The following is a 26,383-nucleotide window of genomic DNA, read 5'->3' as shown; positions in this document are numbered from 1 at the left end:
CCCACTAATTAACCCTTGTACTTTGTGGGAGGGAGATGATAAGTGGGTGACTTTCAGGAGATGGGAATCATTGGGGATCACCTCAGAGGTTGGCCACCTCAGCTGGTTTGCAGGAAATTTCCTCAAGCTAACCCTTAGTTGAACAAATACCAAAAATAGGTGGCTGGTATTAGTGTGACCCCTGTAACACTGGAGCTCATAACCCTACCTGGGTTGAGGCCTGAAAAGGGACAACACAGCAGGAGCGTCAGAAACCCGCTGAGAGTCTGAAGGTCTTATTTCAGTTCAGCGTGAGCATACCTATTTCTTCAAAGCCCCACTTTCTCTAGGCCTGGCCTCATTATTTCATTCACCCAATTAATATAACTTGGAATAATCTTACTTAAACCTGCAAAGAAAAAAAATGTTTTGAGAAAAGCTGTGGAACTTCAAAGAGGCAGGCTGGGACCTCTCTGGGCAATTTAATCTGGAGATAACACTGGACTTTGATGAAGGGCAGAGCCAACTTACCCATCCCTCCAGAACCCTGAGGTACCTTCCTATGAAAGGGAGGAGTTCTGCCTTGTCTAAGGAGAACAATGACAGGGAGCAGAGCATTTGCTCCGTCTCTGACGCCCAGTACTGGGTCTGTCCACAGATAAAGACATGGCTCTTCTGAGACCCAGGAGGGCCCCCTTCCCAACTCCTGCCCTGATGGGCCTTGGTTGTGCCGCCCAAGTCAGCCAGTTTCCTAAATTGAGCAGCAGATGGCATCACAGCCTCAGGAGCGAGCCGTGGAAGCTGCTGGCAAGAGCAGGGCTCCATTAGCAACTCAGCCTCGTGCTTGGTATCTGGGGGCTCCTGGGGATGGGGCTGCTTCCCCAGCTCCCAGCTCAGAGGAGTTTCTGTGCCGTGCCTGCAGATTGGGATATTGTTAGGCCAGTATCTCAGAGAGCAGAGCCTGGAGCCCCCAGTTAGGAAACAGATGGTGAACACAGGGTCTTTTCTATGATCTTTTCTGAAAAAGATGAAAATCAGGGACTGCTGTTCCCTGAGCAACTGCGTTTTTCCATCACTGCCTGTCCCTACTCATGAGGGTCGCAGGGAGTATATCCTGGCTTGGGGGCTGGGAGGTCCCTGGGCCGGATGGGGCCAGAGATAATTTGAGGGATCATCGAGGGAATTCCAAGAGGTCAAAATTGAATCTTTCCTGACACCTCCTGCGCCCCTCCCCCACCCCCGACCCAAATGAGAGGGGCAGGGCTCAGTCCTTCAGGCCTTCTGTCTCTGCCTTCGTCTCCTTCCCTGTCTGTGTGTTTCCGACTCCTCTTCTTCCTACTCTGTGTTCACTTTTCCTCTCTTTCCTTTCTCCTCAGTCATTCCTATCCATTTATGTCTTTCCCTCTGTGGATCTCTTTCTTTCTTGGTTCCAGGGTAGAGAAAAAAGCCAGTTGCCAAACTTGCTGGATGAAGTGGTTGTAGGCACTGGGCTGCAACACCATTGTCCACTCTCCTCCCTCCCACTTCCTGCTGCTGGATGGCTAGTCCCATGGAGACCTGGACAAAGGAAGGTCCAGAGGTCCCCAGAGGCTGTGCTCCTTGATTTGTAGTTGTAGACAGGAAAGCCCTCAGGGGCTTCGCAGTAGAACTGAGATCCACTGAACCTCCTATTCACTAGGCACCCATATATGCCAATAGAATGTGAGCTTGAGGGCAGAGTGTCAGCTACCTTGTTCACTGCTGGATCCAAAGTATCTAGTATATAGTAGTTATTCAATAAAAATTTGTTAAAAATAATGAGAATTCAGAAATAGAAGAAGATGGATGGAAGGTGGATGCTGACCTCTGCATTAGGCACTGGAGTACACTTAAGGTGCCATCCCCATCCATCAAGACAGGAACACACAGGGAAGCAATCATCCATAATCCAGAATAGTAACTATGAGGTGGCGGTGGTAGAAACTACAGTGGGTGCCTAAGTCCACACTGTGAAGACAGGGGAGGCTCTGTTTACTCACCAATTTAACAGTTGTTCATGGAGAGCCTACCAGTACTAGACTCTGGGTTAGAGCTGGGAAGAAGGTAGGCTCCCAAACGTAGGCTCCCACGTGGGTGTGGGAAACATGAGCAAACAGATAGGCAGTAACAGACCAGATAGATGCTGTCCTAGGGGAAATCATGGGCAGTGGGGACAGAAAGCAGAGACATCTCGTTTCATCATCGGGCGTTCTGGGAGGCTCTTTGGTGAAGTGAGTCCAGGCTGAGACCTGCCTGAAAGGTTAGCAGAAGTCAGCCAGGGGAGAAGGAGGGAAAGAGAGTTCCAGCCAAGGGAACATTATGTAGCCAAGAGAGAACAGGCAAGTTTCAAGGAACTGAGTAAAAGTGTCAGGAAATCTGGCTTGAGTACCTGTAGGGTGGTGGGCAGGGCTGGAAGATCTGAAGCAAGAGAAGTGGGAATGGGGTTGAAGAAGCACCCAAACCAGGTTGAGTTACAAGTTTACCTCCAGGGCATGGGAAACCATTTGAAAGTTTTAAGAAGGGAATTGATAAGATCAAGTTTGGATTTTAGAGAGGTTACTCTGGGTGCGATGTGGGCACTGGATGGCGTAGGGCCAGAGAGGCATCCCAGGGACCAGTGAGGGAGGAGTCCAGGCAAGAAATGATAGCCTGAGTGATGATGACATTCCTGGGGCTGGAAGTCATGTTTGAGCCAAGCCTGAGGATACTGGGAGTTTTCCTAAAGAAAAACTTGGGGTAGAAGGGATTCTGGCATTCCAGAGAGAGAAAATGCACATGCAAAGATTTCAAGAATTTGGCATGTTTGGGGAAGCACATGTGGTTATATATTTGTAGCCTTTGAGAGGGCACGGGGGTAGGTAGTGGGAGATGAGGTAGAGAGGAGCTAACCTTTGCTGAAGAGCCTTGGAAGCCCAGGGTCAGGCCAGACCCTTTTTGATAGAGTTGGGGAGGACAGGGTGGGTAGGTAGACTCATCCTTTCCAGATGCTCAAATTATCTTTAGAGGTTCCAGAGGATCCTGGTCCATCCAGGCATTTTCAGAACAAATGTACCACCTAGAACCTGTAAGACAAGGGCAAACCGTATATAAGGAAGTGAAGGAGGATGTGGGAACTGGAGTAAGCAAGTGGATGAAGACAGGGAGTGAGGAGAATGGGAGACGTTTCCTGCCAAGCAGAGAGAGGAGCAAGGCTGGTAAGATAGGTCCCATCGGAACCTGGAAATCCCAGTTCCAGAATAGCCTGGTTCTGTACTCGCTCTTCCCAGTTCTACCTCCTGACCTCAAAGACCTCCTTACAGGCATCTCCCCCCAAAGAAGACATCTCCCCCAAAGAAGACATTTCTCCCTAAGAGCAGGGGCCAATTAGTGTAATGATTAAGAAATTGGGCTCTGCTTCTTCCTTAGTTTCCAACAGGGCAAATCACTCACTGGAGTCATTTTCCTTACCTGAAGTGGGGACAGTAACACCTACCTCATCAGTGCTGAAAGGTGGAAATGAGGCAATGTGAACAGAAAACTTGCACGGTGAAGGTTCTCAATAAATCTGGTGTTATTAAGGTTCTGGTATGAGACAAATGGAACGGGGTGGGGGGGCAGAGAGAGATAGGAAGGGATGTAAGTAAGGAAGGCTGAGTGGAAGGGGAATGAGTTCCAATCTGTGCAGAATTCTTCAGTGGCTTCCATGGCCTATGGGACAAAATCCTCCACCCAAGCTGATTCCTGCCTACCTGTCCTGCCTCATCTCCCGTGGCTGCCAACCTCATTTGATAGACTGAACAGAATCCTACCATCTGTGATTCCCAGAACAGAGCAAGTGCTTCAGGCCTTTCCATGAGCTGTTGTGGAGAAAAAGATGCCCCTTAAACCTGTCTTCATATCAAATAATAGGAAGTGTGAGCTACCCGGAACAGATGTTGGGAAGGGACCCAGGATGTGTGTATCGTGGGGAAGGGGTGGAAGACTGCAGGAGGGAGGAGCAGAGGAAAGTTAATATGGCTCAAATGAATGGCATTTGACCCAGTACTTAGGAGAGGCAGAGGGGCAGGCATGCCGACGTGCGTGCTTCTCTTGGTGGTGGGGCCAAGACTGGAGGAGAAGAGAGAAAAGGCAGAGGTTTAAGGGAGTCCCAGCACATGGCTGGTCTTCTACCTCCTCCCCTGATTTCTCCTTCCTTTAGGGTCTAAATTCACTAGGAGAGAATTGCAAGCCTGAAAGTTTGACCTGGGACTGACTTTCTCCTTTTAGGAGTGAAGACCCCAAGATACAAAGATCCAGTTATAATTCAGTGTGGGAAATGTGTTAATGAAGACTTTTGCTAAGGCTTACAGGAGCCTGTGTGCTTTGCAGAGGCAGGGAGCTGGGCCTTGGCAAAGGAATAGATTATCCAATGGGAAAGGGTTTCCAGGAGGTGAGCACAGCATGAAGGTAGACACGTTCTGCCTTGTCCCTGTGAAGGTAACACGTATTCTTCACTCCTTCTCCTTTCCTCCATCTCCAGAACTGAGCTCCTGCACCTCCTCCCAGGCCATTCTTAGAATCATTAACTGGTAGAGCTGGAAGAAATCTTGGTGATCTTGCAGGTCATCCCGGTCTTTTGAATTTTGTATTTGGGGAAACGGAGATCCAGAGGGAGGAAGAAACTTGTGGGAGCTCTCTCAGTGGATGAAGAACTCAGTCAGATCTCGAGTTTCTGATTCATCTTTGCTTGCATTTCCTAGTTCTGCATTGTCTCAACGTCAGCCACTTTGGCCCCCATCCTCCAGAGGCTGGGTTTTGTTTTGTTTTGTTTTGTTTTGTTTTGTTTTGTTTTGTTTTGTTTTGTTTCTGGGTGAGGATAGAGAAGGGATTTTTACCTAACCCCCTGTTATCCAAAAAATAAAAAAAATAATAATAACAACTATCCCTTATCGAACATTTACTCTGCATCAAGCACAGTTCTAGGTGCAGGAGACATACACTAAACAAAGTTTCTCCTTGCATGCAGCTCACATTCTAGGGTGGAGACAGAAGTTAAATAAACCTGTCATGTGGTGTCACCTGATAGGTACTATGAAGAAAATTGAGGTTGGAAAGGGGGGGTTGAGTGTGACTAGAAGGAGGCTATTTTAGATAGTTTACTCTAAAACTCAGAGGCCTAAAACAGCAATAAATTATCGTCTCACAGTTTCTGAGGGTCAGGAATTCAGAAGTGACCTAGCTGGATCATTCTGGCTCAGGGTCTTTCTTGATGTTGTGGTCAAAATGTCAGACGGGACTGCAGTTGCCTGAAAACTTGACTGGGGCTGGAGGATTCTCTTCCAAGGATGGTTCACTCACATGGCTGTTGGCTGGACACCTCAGTTGCTCAACACATAGGTAGCCCTCCCCGTAAGGCTGTTTGAGTATCCTCAAGACACGGTAGCATGTGCATGGTCTAAGAAAGCAAGGAGGAAGACACAATGCCTTTTTAAGAAATTTTTTTTTTATTTAGGAATACTTCTAGATTTACAGACAAGTTACAAAGATAGTACAAAGAGTTCCCTTACATACTTCACACAGCTTCCTTTAACATTAATCTCTTATATAACCATGGTACATTTCTCAAAGTCAAGAGATTAACGTTGGTACACTTTTAACTAAACTACAGACCTTATTCAGATTTCCCCGGTTTTTCCATTAATGTCTTTTCTGTTTCAGGATCCAGTCCAGGAGATCACATTGTGTTTAGTCATCATGTTTCCTTAGTCTTCTTTGATCAACAATAGTTTCCTACTCTTTCTTTATTTTTCATAATGTTTTTAAAAAGTTTTTATTATAATTCCAGTTAACATACAGTGTAATCTTAGTCTCAGGTGTACAATACAGTGATTCAACAATTCCATACATCACCCAGTGCTCATCAAAAGTGCACTCCTTAATCTCCCCATCACCTATTTCACCAATCTCCCCACCCACCTCCCCTCTGGTAACCATCAGTTTGTTCTCTAGAATTAAGAGTCTGTTTTTTGGTTTGTGTGTGTCTTTCTTTTTTCCCCTTTGCTTGTTTGTTTTGTTTCTAAGTTCCACATTCAAGTGAAATCATATGGTATTTGTCTTTCTCTGATGAACTTATTTCGCTTAGTGTTATACTCTCTAGCTCTGTCCCAGTTGTTGCAAATGGCAAGATTTTATTCTTTTTTATGGCTGAGTAATGTTCCAGTATATCTATATATCTATATCTATATCTATATCCCACATCTTCTTTATCCCTTCACCAATTGATGTACACTTGGGCTGCTTCCATAATTTGGGTATTATATATATATTTTTAAAGACTTTATTTATTTGACAGAGAGAGAGACAGCCAGTGAGAGAGGGAACACAAGCAGGGGGAGTGGGAGAAGAAGGAGCAGGCTCCCAGAGGAGCAGGGAGCCCAATGCGGGGCTCGATCCCAGGACCCTGGGATCACGCCCCAAGCCGAAGGCAGAAACTTAATGACTGAGCCACCCAGGCACCCCTAATTTGGGTATTATAAATAATGCTGCTATGAATATATAATCCTTTTGAATTAGTGTTTTTGTTTTCTTTGGGTAAATACTCAATCATGAGATTGCTGGATCATAGGGTAGTTCTGTTTTTAACTTTTTGAGGAACCTCCATCTTGTTTTCCAGAGTGGCTGCACCGGTTTGCATTCCTAACAGTGAAAGAGGGTTCTCCTTTTGCCACATCCTCTCCAACACGTGTTGTTTCTTGCGTTGTTGATTTTAGTCATTTTGACAGGTGTGAAGTGATATTTCATTGTAGTTTTGATCTGCAGTTCCCTGATAGTAAAAACACGGAACCCTTCATGAATTTGCGCGTCCTCTTTGTGAAGGGGCCATGCTAATCTTCTCTGTATCGTTCCAATTTTAGTATATGTGCTGCCGAAGCGAGCACTGTTTTTCATAATCTTGACAATTTTGAAGAGTACTGATCAGGTATTATGTAGAATGTCCCTTAATTTGCATTTGCCTGATGTTTTCTCATTACCAGACTAGGGCAATCACAAAGCCTCTTATGACCTTGTCTTAGAAGTCACACACTGTTACTTTTCCTGTATTCTATTATTTTGGAAGCAGACACTAAGTCAAGCCAACACTCAAGGGGGTGGGGAGAATTGAGTTCTACCTCTCGAAGGGAGGAGTATCAGAGATTTTGTGGGCATATTTTAAAATCACCACAGGGGAGTCAAGGAAGGCCTTCCTAATACAGTGACACTTGAACAAAACTTGAAATAAGCAAGGGAGCAAGCCATGGAGAGATCAGGATAAAGCTTTGTAGGCACAGGGCAGCCAGGAAGGGCCTGAGGCAGGAGTATACACATCAGTGTTTGAGACATATGTCAGGAAGCCGGTGTGGCTTACCAGAGACAGCAAGGGGGAGAGTGGTAGGGCATGAGGTCATTAAATTTGCAGTCTGGGGCTTAGGGAGGTAATGTAGGGCATTGTAGAACCTAGTAAGGATTTGGATTTTATGCTGAGTGAAATGGAGAGCCATAGAAGAGTTCTGAGCGGAACAGTGACATGATTTTAAAAGGATCATTCTGGCTGCTCTGTGCAATCCTGTAGATGGGAAGGGCAGAAGTTGGGTATCAGATGAGAAAGAACTCAGTGTTCTTCCAGAAAGAGGCTCTTCCCGTAATCCAGATGAGAGATAATGCTTTTTGTTTCAATCCCTAACTCAAGGGCCATTATGAGGACTAAAGAAGATAACATCATTAGGGTGCCTGGCATAAAGTAGGTGCTAAGCATATCAAAGTCTCAAGGAATAGCAGTATCTTGAGGAAGAAAATGAATACCTTCCATTGTCTGGAAGAAAATGAAGGTCTGTACAATGCCCTTCTTTTATGTACAGCATGTAGCCTGGCTCTAAGGATGCAAAGAAAAAACTGAGTTCTTGACTTTGAAGAGCTCAGAGTCTGGTGGGTTGGACATTGCTGCAAGTAATAATCTCAACTCGACTGGCCAAGTGCTACAACTGATTTGGTACAGGAGGCTCTGGTGGGCCTAGGAGGAATGCTTGATTTGGCGAAAGTACCAAAGGACTCATCTGACACCCAACTTCCACCCTTGCCACCTATAATCTATTCATACAGAAGCCAGCCTCCAATCTCAAAGCTGTCTGAATCTCAAGGCCCACATTCCCAGCCACTCTGATATACTACCAACCCTGTGGAGACATGGTCTTCGTACACTTATCCCATGGTCTTGCCATTTATACCTTCAGCAGGCGCTGCTATTTAATGGAATGAGGAGTTTCCAAAACCCTAAAGACAGAGGGAAAGTGAGGCTTATTATCCTCTGATTTATATTTACTGCAAGTTGCACTAAATAGCGCATACGGTGGGAGAGGAAATAGCTCTCTGTTGGGTACTGGATGCCAATGGTCTCAAGGCTTTGGCAAGGCTTCCCTGGAGAAGGATGTGGGAAGGTCAGTGCTGTGGTTCTGAGACCCCTTCCTTATAGGCCCACTAATAGTGGTTCAAAAAACTCTGTAAAAAACTCTGTCCATTTTTTATTTTTATTTTTATTTTTATTTTTATTTTTGTTTTTTTATTTTTATTTTTTTTTAAAGATTTTATTTATTTATTCGACAGAGATAGAGACAGCCAGCGAGAGAGGGAACACAAGCAGGGGGAGTGGGAGAGGAAGAAGCAGGCTCATAGCGGAGGAGCCTGATGTGGGGCTCGATCCCATAATGCCGGGATCACGCCCTGAGCCGAAGGCAGACGCTTAACGACTGAGCCACCCAGGCGCCCCCTGTCCATTTTTTAGATGGGGAAAAATGCTCTCTGCAGGGGGCAGGCTTTGGTACAAGACTGGACTTCCAACAATGGATGTTGGCCTCTGAAATCACCAATTGCAATTTAGTTGAATGAGCTCTCTCTCAAGAGAGGCATGGGAAAGAGAAGCAAGCAGGGAAGCGAAACGAACAAGGAGAGTGAGACAGAACTTGAGGAGGATATGATTAGTGGATGCCAAATTGATCGTGGAATGGGAAGGGGCACAAGATCTGAGGGAAGTTAAAAAAGAAAAGAAAACAACTGAAAAGGATGGAGGAGATAATGGGTTTCTTCCTCACGAAGTACGCATCAGCTGATAACAGTTCCCTCTGTGTCTGTGGAGAGAGGGAGCACCTCCAGCATCTGCCCTCCCTCCATCCTCCCCATCACATCACCCTGCCTGGGAGGGTGGGGCTAACTCCCCAGCAGCTTCTCATCCCTTCGTTCCTTCAAAAAGTACTCTTATTAAGGGGCGCCTGGGTGGCACAGCAGTTAAGAGTCTGCCTTCGGCTCAGGGCGTGATCCCGGCGTTCTGGGATCGAGCCCCACATCAGGCTCTTCCGCTATGAGCCTGCTTCTTCCTCTCCCACTCCCCCTGCTTGTGTTCCCTCTCTCGCTGGCTGTCTCTGTCTCTGTCAAATAAATAAATAAAATCTTAAAAAAAAAAGTACTCTTATTAAGAACCTACTTCAGGTCAGAAACTGCTCAAAGTGCTGGGGATATAGCTGTGAACAAGGCAATAAGCACATGAGTGAGTTAATAAGCCTGTTGTAGATAGTGGCAAAATAAAACAGGCATAACAGGATGGGGTGTTGTCATCTGTGCAATGATGATATTAACAGGACTGTCCTCACTGGGTTGCCTTGAGGATTAGCGGAATTAATCCATGGAAACGCTTAGCACCGTGCCTGGCACAGAGTGAGTTCTCATTGCTCTTATCCTCCCTTCCTCCCTTCCTCTCTCCCTTCCTCCCTTCTTCCCTCCCTCCCTCCCTTTCTCCCTTGCTCCCCCCTCCCTTCTTCCCTCCCTCCCTTCTTCCCCTTTGCCTAAAGCTCTCCCTTTCTCCCTGTGTCTTCCTCTCTCATTCATCCCCCTCTTTCCAGATCTCTCATCTTCCTCCCTCCCATTCTCCTGTCTCTTCTTCCCACCCTCCCTTCATAAGGCAATAGCCTTGCTCTTTCCTCCCTAAATTGAAGGGCAGTGGTGTAGTAAAACAAATCACTGTCAACAAAGTACATTTCCACTGTATTCATCCCCATGCAGAGAAGATTTATCAGGGTCTCCCACCCTGCACTGTTATGTAAATGTGGTAATCCAGTGGAAATATGATATCTGAGGAGTCTGAGGATAAAGACACCATAAAAACTATCAATTACCCACTGGAGCTTGGGTTTGGTTAACTCACTCACTGCCTTGCCTGTCTTCTGCCTTTCCCCTCTGGGGGAAATCTTGACGGGTGGTGACAGCTTATAAAAGATGCTTTCTTCCTCCTCGGGTCCTAGGAGGTCATCTGGAGGATCAAATGTTTGTAAAGTGACTGAGAAATTTTAAAGTGCTACATAATTCAAGGGTATTATTATTTCTATTGCCATGTGGGCCATCTCTGTGCCTCTTCCGTGTGACAGATGTCTGCTCTGTCTGCAAGCCTGGGCTGACCCCACTCTTGGGTTTCTGCAATCTCCTTCTGCCCCCTGAACCTATAAGCAATGCTCCTTCTTTTCGCTCTTTCTAGGTACCCCCTGGGCACCCTGGAATCACATTGATGTTTGCCCTGAGTTTAAGAGGAAGTTAAGCTCTCAAAAGGGATGAAAATCTTGAGTAGCCCACCACATTCCCCCCACAGGAGTAAAGAGTGGGGCAGGTCCACAAGAGCCATGGGCAACTAGGAGGGAGGCTAGGGTCAAAGCTAGGGTCAAGGCAGCTGTACCTAGAGCCTCAGGGATGGCATGCCTTGCCCTAGAAGTCACAGAGGCTGTGCTCATAGAGGCTACACTGTCCTCCAGCCCAAAAGAGGCAGACAGAAGAGCCTGGTGGTTCAGATCCCAAAACCTGACTCCTGGGTTTGATTCTCATTCTGCTACTTTCCAAATTATTTCTCTCTTATTTTTCTCATTTGCCAAATGGCAGTGATAATAGCATCTTTTCATCTAGTTGTTGTGAGGAATAAATGAAACAAACCTTGTGAAGCACTTAGCATGTAGTGAAATAATTTTGTTGTTGTCGTAAGTGTTGCTTAGAATGCTTTTTACATTATAGGCCCTGTTCCTCAAAGGCCTGGCCATGGGGATACAGACCTTGCCTGGCTACCTCCCCCAGGAAAGAGTCCCTAGGTCTGGGTTGTGCCTGCTTCTCTTGGAAGCCCAGCAGCCCCATGGGGGCTGGAGTTGAGGGACCAGAAGAGGCATTAGAAAGGCAAGAAGAGTTTTGGGGGCAGGTGGGTGTTTCTTACGCAGAAATGTCAAGAGTCAGAGCTGGAAGTGGGGGAGGTGGCGGGGGTGGGGGGAGAAGGGAAAAAGATAGGATGTCTCTAAGCTGCCAGAATCCGGATGGGGATGCAACTCTGGGGCTCTGGCACTTCCTGCCACCCCCAGTCCTGGGAATGAGTCACTAGAGGGAGGAGTGGTGGAAGTGTCACGCTCTGCCCACAGATCATCGGGCTCTTCCCCAAAAGAGGGCTGATGCGCGGGAAAAAGAAAATCTCGGGGCGCCTGGGTGACACGGCGGTTGAGCGTCTGTCTTCGGCTCAGGGCGTGATCCCAGCGTTACGGGATCGAGCCCCACATCAGGCTCCTCCGCTATGAGCCTGCTTCTTCCTCTCCCACTCCCCTTCTGTGTTCCCTCTCTCGCTGGCTGTCTCTATCTGTGTTAAATCAATCAATCAATCAATCAATCAATCAATCTTTAAAAAAAAAAAAAAGAAAATCTCGAGGCTTAAGGGTGGAGAGGAGCTAGGAACAAGGGGAGAGAGGAGGAACTCCTAAGGTTCAGCTCACCTATTGGAAGGCCAGGGAGGCAGGCCCTAGCCTCCAGCTCCTGTGCCAGCTTCACTGCCCATCCTGGCCACGAATAATAAATCCCAACTGCTCTTTTGACCTCTGCTTCTGCCTGTGCTGGGCTGGCTCTCTCCAGTGTCCCCACAGTGAGGTGCTTCACATCTTTTTGCTAACCTACAGTGGGGAAAGGGACGAGAGTCTACTTGTCCCTTTTCCATCTGGCCAACTCTTGAAGTCTCCTCCCCTTAAAAGCCATTGCCTCTGACCCTGAGCAACCTGTCTATAACTGCGTCATAGCAACTGGCTCGTTTTGTTGGGATTATTTTTCTTCAGGAATGCCTGATCCCTTAGCCTTCCTGATCCTCAGAGTCAGGGACTTCTTTATGTCCCTAGAGCCCAGCCAAAGGTGACACGTAAATGTATGGATGTGGACTTGGCCCATAAATACTATTTTTTCTCCTTCACTTGCTCTCTAGTTACTGCTATACCCAACTCTTTATATTTTCCATTTACTGAGCACTTACTATGTGGCAGGTATTTTTACATGTTAGTTTATTGAATCCTCACAATGATCTGCCCTAGACGAGAACAGTTTTACAGGTGAGAAAACTGAGCTCAATGAAATTAAGTAACTTGTCCAAGGTCACAGAGTCTCGGGTACCAGAACTGAAATTTGCCAGCAAAGTTCTCAGATTTTTTTGTTTGTTTTGAGAGTCTTTTTATTATTATTTTTAAATACAAAAATGAGGGGGCGCAGAGGTGTATATATCCTTATTGAGGTATAATTTACACACTATAAAATTCACCCATATAAGGCACACAATTTAATGGTTTTTGGTATATTTACAGAGTTGGGCAGCCATTACCACAATTAATCCTAGAACATTTTCATCACTAGAAAAAGAAAGCCCATATCATTTGGAGTCACTATCCGTATCCTCTCAACATCCTCAGTCCTAGGCAACCATAGGTCTACTTTCTGTCTCTCTAGATTTGCTTACCTTGGAGATTTCCTATAAATGGAATCATACAATATGTGGCCTTTGTGACTGACTTCTTTCACTTAACATACTGTTAAGTTTCATCCATGTTGTAACATTTATCAGTACTTCATTTTTTTCATTGCCAAATAATATTCCATTAACATTAATGAAATGGAATAGTAGTAGTCCATTGTGTGGATATTGTATGGAAATACCATGCAGTACCATGTTGTATTATCCATTTATCAATTGGAGGAAATTTGGATTGCTTCCCCTTTATGGCTGTTATGAATAATGTTGCTATGAACATTCATGTACACATTTTTGTATGAACACCTGTTTTCAGTTCCCTTGGGCATATATCTAGGAGTGGAATTGCTGGACCATATGGTAACTCTATGTTCAACCTTTTGAGGAAATGCCAGACTGTATTCCAAAGCAGCTGTAGCATATTATAATCCCACCAGAGGTGCATCAGAGTTCCAATTTCTCCATATCCATCCAACATTTGTTATTATCTTTTTTATTACAGCCATTCTAGTGATGTGAAGTAGTATCTCATTGTTGTTTTGTTTTTCATTTCTCTGATGACTAATGATGTTGAACCTCTTTCAGTGTGCCTGTTGCCTATCTTCTTTAGTGAAATATCTATTTGGATCCTTTTCCCATTAGAAAATTGGGTTGTCTTTTTGTTATTGAGTTGTGGAGTTCTTTATTTTTTTTTTAAGATTTTATTTTATTTATTTCAGAGAGAGAGAGCAGGAGCAGGGGGGAGCAGCAGAAGGAGATGGAGAAGCAGACTCCCCGCTGAGCAGGGTGCCTGATGCGGGGCTCGATCCCAGGATCTGGAGATCATGACCTGAGCCCAAGGCAGACGCTTAACCAACTGAGCCACCCAGGCACCTCATGGAGTTCTTTATATATTCTAGATTCAAGTTCCTTATCAAATATATAAATCTCAGATATATATTCTCTCCCATTCTGTGTTTTTCCTCCTACTTTCTTGATGGAATCCTTTGAAGCACAGATGAAGTCCAGTTTAGCTTTTTTTTTTTTTTTCCTGTCACTTGTGCTTTTGTTGTAATGGCTTTCCCTAACCCAAAGTCAGAAAGATTTACTCCTACTTTCTTTTGGGAGTTTTACAGTTCTAGCTGTGTAAGTCTATGATCCATTTTATGTATGGTATGAGGAAAGGGGTCCAAGTTCATTCATTTGCATGTGGATATCTAGGGTTGTCCCAGCATCTTTTGTTGAAAAGACTATCCTTTCACCATCAAATTGTCTTGACATAAAATCAATGGACTATAAATGTGAGGGTTTACTCTGAAGTCTCAAGTCTATTCCATTGGTCTACATGTCTTTCCTTATACCAGGTCCGCACTATCTTGATTATTATAGATTTGTGTAAGTTTTCAGTTCAGATAGTGTGCGTCTTCCCAACTTTGTTCTTTTTTTTTCAGGATTGCTGTGGATATTTTGGGTCCCTTGCATTTCTATGTGATTTTTAGGGTCAGCTTATAAATTTCTGTAAGGAAGCTAGCTGGGATTTTCATAGGGATTGTGTTGGTTCTGTACATCAATTTGGAGAGAAAGCCCTCACTCCTAGTCGGAATATCATGCCATCATTTACAATGCAAAAGGAGACAGGAAAATCGTATAAAAGGAGAAAAAGAAAGAAAGAAAGAGAGGGGAAAAGAAGAGAGGGAGACGGAGGGAGAGAGAGAGAGAGGAGGAAGAGGAGGAAGAGAATTAAGGAAGAGGAGTGGTCATCCATATGGAACAAGCAGAAATGAATCCACATGTGCAGAGGCCCCAGGCCAATCAAGAGGCAGAATCGTAGGAACCCTGAATTCTTCATCACCAGACACATCTTCCATTAACCCAATTTCAGTTTGTATGTTGGTAAATAGTACAGCTTGTTCCTTCCCCCAAATCATTTTTCCCCCCTAAGATCTCTTCCAAATAACTGGAAGTTACGAGGATGCCTTATATGCCTTGATCTGTGGGACTTAATGGAAGTTCCTGTTGAAAAACCCCAAGTCTCAATAATGGAAAGAAATGAATCTCATCCCTACCCCCTTTTCTGCAGTAAGAAGTGCTACGGCCCATTCTTGGTGAGTATTAGGGAAATTAGCCTGCCCTGGGACCTGACTTCTGGGGAGACTGGTGTATGGAAGGTGTGCCTGGGTCTCCATGGGTGCTTTAGGGCATGCAGGGTGGGGAATGGGGTCGTAACTCTCTTATAGCCTCATCATCTGTGAGCCCAAAGTGTCTTGCTACAATCTGTACCTTCTGTATCTCGACCAGACCATCCTTCTTACTAAGAGCTGGTGAGGGAGTGAGGATATGGGAGGTGGGAATACAGAGTAGAGAAGTGAGCTTAATTCCCTCCTAGTGGATGGAGAAGGGATGATTGAAATTGCTCATTTAGCAAACGATTTAGCCTGCTGTAGAAAATCCTATTAAATCACAATTCTTATCTCAGTCCCTGGCTCCTGGGAAGAGCAGCTTTGGGCTTTGTGAAGACCAGGGCACAGTCTTTTCTGAATCCAGCCAAACAATCATTACCACTAAGAAGCTAAAATCCCGAGGCAGGGAAACTTCACCAGGTTTCCCTGTCTCTTCCCACCCCTTCACCCTAGTTCCTCATATCATCCGTCAATTATCTGGTTAATTGAGCCTTTTCTCTTCCCTTTGTAATATAAATAGCAAGCATTTTATGGGTCCCCATTAAGCAATGTGATCAGCATCAATTACCTAATGAGACTCTGGAAAGTCGTGATTTAAAATCCTGTCCTCAATTGTGACTTGGCTTTGTCTGCAGCCAACATGATAATTGCAGTGACATCCAAACTAATGGCACTCCAGACGTGGGGCCTCTGCTCTCAGCCTGGGTTTGGTCCTCGGGAAAATTTGCCCTGTGCCAAAGGTGCTGATCTTTTTTCTGAAAGGGATAGTTTTATTTGTCCTACCAGGGCTCAGGGAGTGATGGCACAGATTAGGGCACAGCTCTGTCCTATGGTTTCAGGGCCTCAGTTCCCAAGGGTGGGCAGTTTTGTCTGTTTTGTTCTCTGCTGTTTCCACAGAGCCTAGACTACCTGGCACATAGTAGGGCCTCCATAAATACTTGATGAGTGAAGAAATGAAATCCTGGGATGGTCCCTTAGCCAGCAGGCCCTTCTCTCTGCAAGTTTAGATGTACTTCCCTGGAAGACACAGAGAGATTTTTGTGTTTAGTGATGATCTTTCCAGCGTGAAGATTTAGTAATTGTCCCATTTGGGTTGGTGTCATGAGATACAAGTATTCGATGTTAGCAACGTAAAGATTTCATCTTTCAAAGCATTCCCACCCCCATTCCAAGATGGCCCGTTAAGGATTATATCCTGGCTGCTTTCTTCCCCCCCAGAGCAACCCAGGTGGTTCTTTTCTTCCTCACTTTTCTTTTCCTTCCTTTCTTTCCTTTCCTTTTCTTTTCTTTTCTTTCTTTTTTTGATTTTTATGTACTCTCTACACCCAACGTGGAGCTCGAACTTACAACCCTAAGATCAAGAGTTGCATGCTCTTCCAACGAGCCAGCCAGGCATCCCTTCTTCCTCATTTTTTTTAGCTCCTCCCTTGAATAAGAAGCAACTTGAAGCCATTTGCCAAATCCATTTGTCAGTTTTCAGTACTCATTTATTCTGTGTCTCAGCCGTATTTGACCTAGTTGGTCCCATCCTTCCTTTTGAAACACTTTTTCCACTTGGCTTCCTCGGCACTAACACTTTCAAGTGTCAGTTTTTATTTTAGGATACTTTTAGATTTATAAAAAGTCACAAAGCCACTACAGAATTGCCCTATACCTCACACCCAGTCCCCGCCCCCCCACCCCGGCAGTTATCAGCATCTTCCTTTAGTATGGTACATTTGTCACACCTGTTGAGCCAAATTATAATGTATTATTAACTAAAGTCCATATTTGATACAGATTTTCACCTAATATCCTTTTTTTGTTCAGGATGCCACATTTCATTTAGTTGTCATGTCTCCTGAGTCTCCTCTTGACTATGACACAATATCTCAGACTTTCCTTGTTTTTGATGACCTTGACACTTTTGAAGATTAGTGACCAGGTATTTTGTAGAATGTCCCTCAATTGGGATTTGTCTGGGTTTCCCCCATGATTAGATTAGGGTTACATGTTTTGGGGAGGAAGACTGTATAAGTGCCATTCTCACTATATCCTATCAATTGACATGACTTATTACTATTGATGTTAACCCTGATCACCTGGTTGAGTTTAAGTTTGCCAGGTTTCTCCACTATAAAGTTACTCTTCACCATCCCCGCCCTCCTTCCATACTGTACTGTTTGGAATGAAGTCACTGTGTACAGCCCACATTTAAGGAATCCTTGAAGGTGGAGTATCTACATACATTATTTGAAATCCTGTAAAGGGGATTTGTCTCTTCTCCATGTCTTTGTTTATTTAGTCAATCAATTTATATCAGTGTGAGCTCATAATTACTTGTTTTATACTTCAGCTTACAACCCAATAAACGTTATTTTCTTGCTCAAATTTTTCCACTTTTGGTTACTGGGAACTTTTTCACTTAGCTATGTCCCTTTGATATACTTCCATCACTGGGTTTTTGTTTTGAGCCCTTATGTTCTTTCTGACACTGCAAGATGCTCCAGGCTTATATTCTATATTTCTTGCCCCAGCTCAGGAATCAGCCATTTCTCCAAGGAGCTCTGTGGTTTTTTTTTTTTTTTTTAATAACAAAAGAGTTTCACTCCCTGAAATTATATTATTTCCTTGCATTCTATCTGTATTTCCCACTAGAACATTAGGTCCTTAAAGAGGACCTTTCCTGCTTATTCACTGCTGAATCCTGATTACCTAGAATAGTATCTGGCACATAGGAGGATATCAATAAAAGTGTAGGGAATGAATGAATAAATGAATAAGGCCAAGTATTATGCCTTTTATATACATGTATTCTTTTTTTTAAATTCAAGTATAATTAACATACAGTGTTTTATTAGTTTCAGGTGTGCAATGTAATGGTTTAATAATTCTATACACTGCTCTGTGTTCATGACAAGTGTACTCTTAATCCTATTCACCTATTTCACCTATCCTCCCACCGACCTCCCCTCTGACAATCGTTAGTTTGTTCTTTGTGTTTAAGAGTCTGTTTTTTTGTTTGTTTTTCTCTTTTTTCTTTGTCCATGTGTTTTGTTTCTTAAATTCCACATATGAGTAAAATCATATGGTATTTGTATGTCTCTGACTGACTTATTTCACTTAGCATTATACCCTCTAAATCTGTCCATGTTGTTGCAAATGGCAAGATCTCATTCTTTTTTTAATGGCTGAGTAATAGTTTATTGTGTGTATATATCTATATATCTATATATCTATATATCTATATCTATATCTATATCTATATCTATATCTATATCTATCTCACATCTTCTTTATCCATTCATCTGTAGATGAACACTTGGGTAGCATTGTAAATAATGCTACAGTAAACAGAGGGGTGCACATATCTTTTCAAATTAGTGTTTTTATTTTCTTTGGGTAAATTCCCAGTAGTGGAATTACTGGATCATATATATACATGCATTCTTCAAGATGCTTTGACACTCATAAGAATTTGATCAAAGGATAGATGTAGAGATGGGTGGACATATGGATATATGAATCAAAAAATGGATGAATGACCTAACAGATGGATAGATTATTAGATGTATGAATAAATTGAGAAATGGACGGAAGATGGTGTTACCACTTGGCACTCCAGTTATTCATGATAGAAAGTGAGTGGTAACTAATGAATCATCGAGCCTTACATCGGAAACTGGGGATGTACTGTATGGTGACTAACATAATATAATAAAAAATAAAAAAATAAATAAAAAAAAAAGAAAAAAAAAGTGAGTGGTGAGGGGCCTCATTCATTTTTTTTTTTAAGATTTTATTTATTTATTTGACAGAGATAGAGACAGCCAGCGAGAGAGGGAACACAAGCAGGGGGAGTGGGAGAGGAAGAAGCAGGCTCATAGTGGAGGAGCCTGATGTGGGGCTCGATCCCACAATGCCGGGATCACGCCCTGAGCCGAAGGCCGACGCTTAACCGCTGTGCCACCCAGGCGAGGGGCCTCATTCTTGATTCCTTCCACACTTTCTTCTTCCCACATTCGATCAACTGCTAAGTCCTGCTAATTTTACATCTCAAATACTTCTTAAATCCATTTCCCATTTTTCATTCCAACTGCTCATTGCCCTAGTGCATGCTTTCTTCATCTCTTGCCTGGATGCTGTTACAGCCTCCTAACTCATTTCTCTGCCTTCAGCCTTGTTCCCACCCCCACCCGCATCCACATTCCTGCCAGAGGGATCATTCTAAAATACAACTATGCCTGTGTTACTCCGCTGCTTAAACCCTTAGGGTAAAGTCTAAACTCCTTAGCATGATATAAAGCACCGTTGATGACCTGGATCTTGGCCATCTCTCTAGCCTCTCTTCTGCCATTCTCTACCTTGCACTGATTTGTATGCCTCAAAAATACCAAACTGCTTATAGTTCCCACCAGGGATCATGCTGTCTCCCTGCTCTGTCCTTTACTTATAGTAGTTCCCCTGCCTGGAATGCCCTTTCCTCACATCCATGGTTTAGAATTCTTACCTGTTTCAAGTTGAGAAACAGTTACAAAGCATGTAACTTAGCAGTTGTGATTATGCTTCTTAACAGGGCCAGGACTAGGGTGCCAAGTTTAAGGAGAGTTGTACAGGTGACAGTGAACATGCCCTTCACTTTTGTGCCCTTGCTACCTCACTTGACTCACCCTAGTCCTGGTCCTAGTCTTTTCTAGACTGGAAGCTTCCTGAGGGCAAGAACTTTGTCTCTTATTCCTGTAATCCCTGGTTCAAGGACTGGCGCCAGGCAGGTGCTCAGTATATGTGGGAGGCAGGGAGGAAGGATGAATTGGAGATCCACTGCCTAGGCCTTGAGTCCAGACTGCATCTTACTAGCTATGGGAATCGGAACAAGTTTCTCTCTGTTCCTCAGTTTCTTCATCTGTGGAAAAGTAATAATAATAATAATGAATATCTCTATTAAAGGACTGTCTTTCCATTTTAAGGGAGATTATCCATTTCGCCAAAAATTTAAGATTTATCAACCTAAAATAAAGATTTTTACAGTATTTCCTCATGACTGAATTTTCTGCCATATATTCAGATAGGTATCTTTTAAATGTTTGTTGATATTGTTTATTTAGGCCTTTTCTTTTTCTGGGTTGAGCTTATCAAAAAGTTTTCTAGATCCTGTATAGTATCTCTATTTTCTAATTCATTAATTTTTGTTTTTGTCTTATGATTTCTTCTTCCTACTCTCTTTTGGATTAATCTGTTCTTTTTTAACTTCTTGAGTTGGATGCTCTGTTTCAGCTTTTGATTTTCTTATATAAACATTTAAATCTAAACATTTCCCTTTAAGTACCACTGTATCTGCCTTCGACAGCTAACTTTCATTTCTAAATAGCTCCATTTTGATAAATTTTTTTGGCCCATGAGTTTAGAAGTGTTTCCAAATGCATGGAGACCTTGTTATCTTTCTGTTGTTAAGTTCTGTTTTGATTAGAGAAAGTAGTCTATTGATTTTTTTTTAATCTGATGAGACGAAGGAGCTCTCCGGTCTAGTATGTGATCAGTGCTTTAGATGATACGTGGGTGCTTGAAAGGATAATCGTTGGCTGCTAATGGGATTATTTTGAAGATAAATATTAAATAACACCTATACAGCACTTAAAACAGCACTTAGCACTTAGTAACATCTCAAGAAGTGGTGGCTCTGGTTGCTTTGTTACTATTGTTGGTGGATGACAGTCTTAGTCGTTCATCTACATGTCACTGGGAGCTCTGGGAATTAGGGAAATTGGGCCTTTCCTGCAAGTCAGTGCTCTACAGTTTAATGTCTATACTGGCTGCAGGGTCAATTAATTTTTGACACTCAGAGAAAGTATCACTCAGCTCATTATGGGGAAAAGAGCTCAGAGTTTGAATCAGACTGACCTGTGCTGGGGCCCTAATGTGGCCCCTCACTAATTGTGTGACACTTCCCTTTCCCCAAATTCTACTTTCCTTACTGGGGTTTGATCTTGGACTTGCAAGGTTATTGAGAAGATTCAAGTGAAAGCCTTCAATACAGGACTGGGCACAAAGTAGACCTCTGATAGTTTTGGTTTGTTTCCTTTACTCCCTCTGAGCCTGCAGGAATAGAGAGGAAGTTAGAGCTGTAATAGTATAGCCATCTCTCCTCTCCTCTGCTGGACTTCTCTCCTTAGAAAGCCTCCTTTTCATCCCTGTAAGGCTGCATTTCTTGGATGCTCCCATCATGGAGCAGCTTGAAACAAGCCATGACTGAGGGAGGGGAGGGGGGAAGAAAGGGGATGTTGACATAGGCAAATCATTACCCAGCCTCCTGCCAAATTAGTGTGACACCAGCTTGGGCAGAATTTTCTTTTTATCTCCTATGTGGAACAGCCCAATTAATTTTCAGGCCACCAGTCACCATATCCCATAGATGACAGCTCCTCAGACCTTCAGTGAGAGTAGTGTCATCCTCTTTGGAGGCCACTCAAAGTTGGGATTTGTCTCTGCTCATTCTGGGGTCCCTAGGTGGACTGCATGTCTTGGGCACCTCTGCCTTGCCCTGGGGCTGATGCTGAGCTTCCCTCAACACTGACTTCAACCTCTCCTATTTTCTCTCCTTTAAGCCTCAGTCCCAGTGTGCAAAATGGGTTGTTTGGTTTTTCTACCTTTGAATAGGAGGTATGAAATACATAGAGGCCAGAGCTAAACAGGACAGAGTTAGGGAAGCTCTGAACAAGGGTGTTTCAAATGCACTTTCAGACAAAGATATATTTTGACTTCATTCTTACTGTTCCTTCTAGTTCCATTGCCTCCTGTCATTTTGTCCCTCCCACTGTAATTACCACGCAGGTCAGACAAGTTTCATTTTCTCTGCTTCTGCCTCCAGGCTACTAGAGAAAACCACAGAACCATGCTCACTGACTACAATGTCCGATTTCCAGGTGTGGTGAGGCCTTCAGTGCCCCTTGATAATCTTTTTAATTACCCTTAGTCCATGATTTTTTTCATTCTCCTGTTATGAGCATTTGGGCTTGTTTCCAGTTTCAGCTATCATGAATAAAGTTGCTATGGATATTCTTATACACATCTTTTTGTGAACATATGTTTTTCTTTTTCTTAGGTAAATATCAAGGAGTGGAATTGTAGGGGCGCCTGGGTGGCTTGGTTGGTTAAGTGTCTGACTCTTGGTTTTGGCTCAGGTCATGATCTCACTGTTGTGGGGTCAAGCCCTGCATCATGAGGTTCTGTGCTCAGCGTGCAGTCTGCTTCAGATTCTCTCTCCCACTCCCTCTCTGCGTCCCCCCCCCCCCGCTTGCACTCAGTCTCTCTCTAAACTAAATAAGTAAAATCTTAAAAAAATAAATTTAAAAAAAGGAGTGGAATTGTAGATTACTTGTAAGAAAGTACCAACAATATTCCAAAATGGTGTACCAGTTGGTGCCCTTATAACAAAGAAAGATCCCTGGGCTCCATGCTGGACTTACTGAATCAGAATATTCCAGGAATAAAGGCCAGAAAGCTGTATTTTTAATTAACCAATCAATTAATTAATAAACTAAGCTGTACACTCGATGTGGGGCTTGAACTTACGACCCCAAGATCAAGAGTCACATGCTCTACTGACTGAGCCAGCCGGGCGCCCCCAGGAAACTGTATTTTTAAAGAAATCTCCTCATGTAATTTTAATGCAGCTAGTTCATTAATTGGCATGTGGAAACCACTGGAGAACACCTAAAATCTTTGCTTTCAGGTTTTACATTCCCTCCAGAATAGATGCAATTCTGGTTGCCCTGTCACCACATATCATGATTGCAAATAATGAAATAGTTGACTAACAGTGATGTAAGGAGTAAGGACATTTGTTTATCTCACTTAGCAAGAAACAGAGGTTAATAGCTTCACGTTTGGTTAATTTAGCCACTCAACAGTGTCATCTAGGATCCACGTTTTCTCATTTGCCGTCCTCAGGGTATTTGTTCCATTCTAGGTCTTGTCCCCTTATGGTCCTGCAATGGCTGCTGCAGCTCTGAACAGCATGAGCTCACATGATGACTTCCAGGGAGGGAAAGAAAGGGGTTGAAGAAGATACCTATGGAGTGAGTAGGAAGATCTTTTCCAGAAGCTTCCAGACTTCCAGGTTTCATTGTCCAGAACCAGGTCACTTGTCTATCTTTAGGTTTAAAGGGTAGGGAAAGGGGTATTGAGAAAGTATCTGGCATTTTTGAGTCCCTGTAGTGGTCGGTAAGGAGAAAGGGTGGCAAAATGGCTTTTGGGTAAGTAATCAGCAGTGTCTCCCACAAGACGTCTCTAAAACTACTCTTAGAAGGTCACCTTAATTGCTAGATCCAACGACTTCTCTCCAGCTGTCCTGTACTTGACCTCTGTGATGTTTTATGTTGCCGGCTCTCTCTTTCTTGAAACTTTTCTTGTTTGTTGCTATACATTCTCACTGTCTCTCTGATCACTTCTGCCAGAGCTTCCCTCCACTCCCCTTCTCTTCTTTATAGGCTAGTGTTACCATGGGTTTTTAATCAGACCCTGTCTTAGCACCTCTGAGTCTCTGAACCAAGCAATCCATCCTAACATGTGACCAAGATCTAATGAGAGCTGTTTATGGTCTACCTCTTGAGGCTTTATATTTGTCCATGGGCTTCCTTTCCCCACTACAGTCCTGATACTCTCTCTGCCATGACTCTTTCTCTTCTCTGCATTATAGAGGCATTGCTCTTGATGAGATCCTTACCAGCTCTTTCTTAAGGAGAGACTTTAAAAAAATGGTACTTATAAGCTCTCACAGGGACAGATGCTGGAACTGAAGGACACGTTGTTTTTCCACACTCCCTGGGATTTCAGAATAGAAGCTGCATTGCTTCACAATATGAAGAGGTCATGAGTTTGGAGTTCCAGCGATTAAAAGATCAAGAAGAGACTAGAGTCAGTTGAGAACTGGGTGATAGAAGAGTTGAGAAGCACCTACTACTTATGGCTACATGAGAGAATTTGAATAGACGTGTCTAGAGCTGAGTTTTCAAGTGAAACAATGTGTTATGACTCCTCTCTGTGATCGTACAAATTTTTATTGAATACTTCCGAAGCCACCATATATGTGATACGACTTGATTTCAGACAGACAGCAGTGAGGGGGCCATAGGTTTAGGAAGCTGACAGTGTGGACAACTCCACATCTGAGTCACACCCAGACTATCAAAACCTCTCTTTGATCTCTTGCCTTGAGCAACTTCCAGCCTACCCTCCATGTAGCTGCCCCTATATTAAGACACAAACCCAGGTCATTTCCCTGCCTAAATCTTTTACTGGCTCCCCAGTTGGTTCTTCTCAAACCTGGGTTTTTTCATGGATCATCATCGTCAGGGATCTTCAGTACCCATTAGAACATGTTATTTAATTTGAGGATTAATTTTTTAAAAAATGTAAGCCTAGTCTATAATACCCAGATGACCACCTTATAACCAAGTACTTTGAGGAGATTTTAGTATTAGTTTCCACTCATATTTATTGATCAGATTGGTGCCAAGTAATCTTCTGAAATGACGGCATTTAACTTTTAATGTTGTAATTATTTTTAATCTCATTGTTGACAGATATATCCTCAGCACTTAGAACAGTGCCTGGCACATCGTAGGTGTTCAATAAAGATTTGTTGAATAAATGAACAAATGAACGAAATATCTCAAACCAAGTTCTGATATTCTTGGGGATTCTCCATGGTTTGAGATCTCCTCAGCATGGCATTGAGGCTCTTCACAATCAAGCTAGGAATACTCAACTAGTAATTTTACCAGACAGTCTGGGCAGGATGTGGAGGCGTAGTCCTTTTTAGAAAATTAAAAAAAAATGAAAGTAGAAAGGATTTATGTACATTTTGACAGGGAAGACGTGATATGCAAATGACTTGCAAATATAATGCAAATGACATGCAACTTCTCATGCAAATGAGCATCCTGTCTTTGGAATCAACTGCCAGAGTATTCACTAATTTGTCTGTGGTACTGGCAGTAAATCTTTCAAGGGCTTAGGATGCAAGTTTCCTTGATGGGAATGTGTGTGTACTGAGAGGAGGAGGTGCTGGAAAGGGGTCTCTCAAGGAAGAGTCAGTGTGATGCTACGAACCTGCTTTTTAGTATGAAGCTTTGGTACAGTATGCAGCTGAATATGAAGTTATTCCACCACGATATTCCAAAGGCTGGCCTTTTGGAATTGGCAGAAAGTGTGCGGCAACAAAATGCAACTCCTGTACCCCTTCAACTCTGGCAACCTCACATTTTCCGTCCCACCCATCTCACATCAATCAGGCTGTAGACTCCCAGAGCAGAGAGTGGGGAGTCAGAGATCCCTCGCCTTAGGTCCTCGCCATGAGAACCACAGATGAACCTGAGATAAGGGCTCTTATAAATGATATCTGAAGGAGGTTAAGAGCCTGATGTAGAGTTCTGCATTTCCTAATCTCATGACAAGAAGAATTTAGCTTAATTTTTACTAGACCTCTTAGAAAAAGATGGGTGGTTACAAGAAGCATGGAGGTTTTCTGAGAAATAGATCTGCTTAATCTCAATGCCAATGATGTGGCCTGACAAAATTGGAAGCTTACTTAGAAATTGAAAAGAAGAAAGGTCAGCTGTGATTTTTTTTTTTTTTATTATAAAAACCTGTTCTTCCCTGTCCATAATGTGAAAGGAAATTTTTGGTTACACAGACTCTTCTCCAGTGATTATAAAAGTATTGGGAAGGGGCACCTGGGTGGCTTAGTTGGTTAAGCGTCTTCCTTTGGCTCAGGTCATGATCTCAGGGTCCTGGGGTTGAGCCCAGTGTCAGGCTCCCTGCTCAGCAGGGAGTCTGCTTCTCCCTTTGCCTCTCCCCCCTAGCTTGTGCTCTTTATCTCACTCACTCTCTCTCAAATAAATAAATAAAATCTTTTAAAAAAAGTATTGGGAAAATAAAATAAAAGAACCTCTAGCAGATATATTTTAACATAGCTTAGAATCTGTGGGGTACCTGGATGCTCAGTCAGCTAAGAATCTGATTCTTGGTCTTGGCTCAGGTTTTGATCTCGAGGTCGTGAGTTCCAGCCCCATGTTAGGCTCCATGCTGGGTGTGGAACCTACTTAAAAAAAATCTGTCAACATGGCTCAGAATCAGTTTTTTCTCTGACACTTTGCTTTGCAATCAGACTTTGGTTCAAATTTCCACTTCCCAGCTATACAGATTTAGGCAACTTACTGAATTTTTCTGAAACTTAGTTTCCTCATCTGTAAAATAGGAATAAGAGAATCCTTGGGCGATTGCTGTGAAGATTAAATGAGATAATGCATATACTTAGTGATGGAAATGTTGGGGTTTGGAACCAACAGTCAAGAAAGAATTCTTGAGACTTCTTTGGTGAAAAAAGGTTGTTTTATTAAAGCATGGGGACAAGACCCATGGGCAAAAAGAGCTGCACTGGGGTTGTGATGGGTGACTGATT

At 43.4% G+C, this 26,383-nt stretch overlaps 1 protein-coding gene and 1 non-coding gene across 3 annotated transcripts in view; one reads left to right on the top strand and one right to left on the bottom strand.

Annotated features, from left to right (window-relative positions):
* SIL1 (SIL1 nucleotide exchange factor) overlaps positions 1-26,383 on the top strand; it is a 250,710-nt gene that overhangs the window by 7,876 nt on the left and 216,451 nt on the right. The gene's annotated exons all lie outside the window — the stretch shown is intronic.
* Positions 6,787-6,893, bottom strand: LOC113261958 (U6 spliceosomal RNA). The gene has a single exon (XR_003318564.1). It is a non-coding gene; the product is annotated as a U6 spliceosomal RNA (small nuclear RNA).

Source organism: Ursus arctos, unplaced genomic scaffold, assembly GCF_023065955.2.
Source record: "Ursus arctos isolate Adak ecotype North America unplaced genomic scaffold, UrsArc2.0 scaffold_5, whole genome shotgun sequence".
Taxonomy (NCBI): Eukaryota; Metazoa; Chordata; class Mammalia; order Carnivora; family Ursidae; genus Ursus; species Ursus arctos.
The sequence above is the reverse complement of the archived record's forward strand: the minus strand, read 5'-3'. Positions and strand labels throughout refer to the sequence as shown.